This window comes from Alligator sinensis, unplaced genomic scaffold, assembly GCF_000455745.1.
Source record: "Alligator sinensis unplaced genomic scaffold, ASM45574v1 scaffold1278_1, whole genome shotgun sequence".
Classification (NCBI taxonomy): Eukaryota; Metazoa; Chordata; order Crocodylia; family Alligatoridae; genus Alligator; species Alligator sinensis.
The window spans coordinates 206856-210537 of record NW_005843297.1 but is presented as its reverse complement, the minus strand read 5'-3'; positions in this window follow the sequence as shown (position 1 = coordinate 210537).

Here is a 3682-nt window from a genome sequence, read left to right as displayed (position 1 = left end):
ATGTGGACATGGGGCAGCATGCCTGACTGTCCTACCAGCTGGTCAAAGCCACAGACACAGGTCTCTCACCATGAAGCATAAGACAAAGTCATGATCCAAAGGCCAATAACAAATAAGGACATGATGAAGCAATGGCTTGTTGTGCTTATTAGAGAGATCTAAGAGTAACCCCATTCTTCCTCCTCAACTTTTTAAAATACTTCCAGTGGATAAGTGTAAATGGAGAGCCAAAGTCTCCTCTTAATTTAAGGATGAAGCAGCAGCAGGGATAGGCTCAGGAAGGAAAATTTCCCATTATGAGCTGCCATGGAACAGGTACCTAAGGATTTACCTGCTACAAATACTTACTGCTGAGCAAGCTGCACTCTAGCAGCACACTGGGCTAGAGCTCTGCATGGGAGACAAGCTATTATTACAGCAGTGGCCAGCAGCAGTAAGTCACTCTAGAGTTGAGCTGGCAAGCTGAATCCAGATACACTGTGGCAGGTCAGGTAGGCACCTGACCAGAAGAGGGCAGGGCCAGGGAGGTATATAAACACTAGTCAATTGCCCATAAAGAATGGCGTGGGGGCTGGGATGCAGTGCCGCCACCTAATGCCCCATGCTGATGCTGTTCTGCCTCTTGCAGGGAGCGGAGTGGAGGAGCCAAGGCCAGCGCTGCTGTCCTTGACTCCCCCACCCTCTGTCCAGTCCTCAGCGCTGCTTCAGAATCATGACGGCGCTCCCCCACGCTTGGAGCAGATTGGCTGTTTCTGTCAGCCAAGCAGAGTGCGAATAAAGTGTTACAGGTGGACAGACAGACAGACAGACTTAGGCTTTTATAATAATAGACTAGGCCATGAGCCAGAAGGGGCAGGCTGGCCTTGGGGACTACAGAAGCATGACCTCCAGATCAGGGGGGATGCAGGAGAGCTCCTAGCTGGCACCTATCTGAAGGATGGTAAATAGAATGTTTGCCTGCAGAGGAATATTACCTGGGGTAAGGGAAATCCTGGTTGTACAGAAAGGTAGCCATTGTTTATGTTCAGGCAAAAAGTTTGTGTTACAGCCAGAATACTTAGTCCTCGGCTACAGTTTTAACCAGTGGTTTGGATGTGGCTGAAATGGGAGTATGTGGGGACTATGGCAGGGGACATGAGGGTCCCCTGGGGGATTAACCCAGAAAAGCCCTGTTAGGGTCCTTCACTCAGGTCCTACTATTGGCTTGCACCCTAGGGAAATGTTGAAGCCTAGAGAAAGAGAGAAATGCTGAAGTCTGTTTTGGACAGGAGCTAAACAAGGGCCAGTGGGCTACTGCCCAGTGAGAGCTGATCCAGGGTCAGGGGATCCTATGTACAAGAGGGACAAAGAAAGGAACCACGGCCCCTGAGTGATGGACACAGAGGCCAGGAGTCCAAAAAGAGCTAAAGAAGGCTTATTCCTCAACGCTGGTTGGAGACAGCCCTAAAGGGGTAAGTTCAGGGCCAGTGCTCTGAGCCCAGGCAGGATGCAACCTGAAACAATGAGACAGGCTGTTACCCAGCAGTCAGGCCCTGAACAGTGGGCCTAGGCTGAGGGGACGAATAATAGGAGTAGGATGGAGGCTGAGAGGAACAAGACACTAACAAGGGTAAAGGCCTGAGGTGGCCTGATATCAGATTGGTGCCAAGTGCCCACCCAAATTCTTAAGTGATAACACCTGCAAGGAATGGGCATGACTGTAGGGGAGGTCAGAGGCTGTGATTAGCCCTTAAGGCTAACAGGTACCTTGGGAAAGGGCATTGATGGGCCATCAGGGCCCATCTACTGAGATCAAGGTGTAAAACATCAGAAGCTTTGAAGAGCTAGCTGCCATCTAGAGGTATTGGGCGTTCATACTAGGACCCATTAGGCAGCCTCCCTTCCAATCAAACAATTGCATCAAGGTGTGGCAAGTGAGTAAGAAGGGGAGCCAGGTAAGGGTTGTGTGACCACCAGGGGGCATCACAGTCACCTCAGGAGGCAAACCTAGTTACAAGAGAGTTTTCATGTCAATGTGCAATTGCTTTGTTCATTTAAGGAACAAGAGGAACAACAGAATAGGATACAAACTGTACTCATAGAAGTATCCTTGTCTCTAATTTAATTGCTTTTTCTGATTTACTGATTTTAATCGTTAGTTGTAAGAAGTGAAGGGGGCAGAATTTCCTGTTTTAATAACAGAAAGATCTCAAGAGATTGGAAACCTGGGAGGGAGTCAACAGAAAAAAAACTCAATGCCAAGAAATGCAAAGTGCTATACCTTGAGAATAATGATCACAAATACAAAATGGGTTACACCTGACTGGATGGCAGTACCATGGAGAAGGAATTGGAATCTAGGTGGATCAGATTCTCAGTATGGGTCTGCTGTGTGATGCAGCTGTACAAACAGGTAATGAAGCTTCGGGATGCATCAATGGAAGCATTAGGCACAAGGCGTGGGACATGTTAGTGCCTGTCAACTTGGTCCTGGTTAGGTATCATCTAGAGTACTGTGTGTATGTTTGGGCTGTATATTTCAAAAAGGATGTGGAGAACTTAGAGAGGGTCCAGAGGTAGGCACCAAAGATGATAAAGGATTTGGAAAACAAGTCATAGAGGAGAGGCAGAAAGAGCAAGGCACATTCAGTGTGTGGAAAGGGCATTTTAGCAGGCACATAATAACAGTCTTCAAGTACTTGAAGAGCTACCATAAAGAAGAGAGAAACCCTTTTCTCTTTTGCTGCTGAGACTAGGACATGATTCAGTTGCTTAAAGTTGCAGCAAAGTAGACGGGATATCAGGAAACACTTCTACAGTGGTATGAGACAGTGGAATAGACTGCCTAGGAAAGCTATGGAGTCTCCATCACAGGGGTGTTCAAGAAGAGGTTGAACAGCTGCTGGTAGGGGAAAATCTAGGTGTAGCCATGCAGATGCCCTACTATGGATATTTCCCTGCTTCTGGGTTCTGCTGATTGCTGCATGGGACTGGGAGGGAATCCCACCCCTAGCACACACACACAGTCCCCTCTTTTCTGCAATGTGTCAGGGTCTTTAAAGCTTCCTCAGAGACACTGGGTTTCTCCCCAAGGCGGGGGATTTTTACAGGGGTGTGCCACTGCTCCTGCTGGGACATAACCCAGTAGGATCCCATGTAGAGAACCTTGTGCTCATCCACTCGGTGTCAAACCAATTGCCAAATTGAAGGTCAGGGGGGAATTTTACTCTATGGTCGTATTGGCCTCGTGGGGTTAGGGGGTGGACTGGGGATTGCCGTTCTCTATACCCACAGTGTGACCATTTACCTGGCATATCTTGAGTGTGTATTCACAATCTTTTACAGAATTAGGACATTGACTGCCATGATCTCCCTGCTTCACATGTGGTTGGATAGCGCGTTTTTTCATTCATTACATCAAGGTTGACACTAGTTTTACTCCAAGGTTAGAAAATTGATATTTATAGGATTGCTTGGGTAGGGATGCTGGTTAGTGTCACAACCCAGTTAATCAGTGCCCATGCCACTAGCAAGAGATACCATTCAGACCATCCTCACTTCGCACACAGTAGTCAGCTAAGGGTTAAAAGAAATCCTTGCCAGAAACTCCTGAAACAAAATCCTGGCGGAGAGCTGTATATAATTTATGCCCACGTCACAAACAAGAAACGAAACTTAAGACTGGTCAGGGTGAAAGGGGATA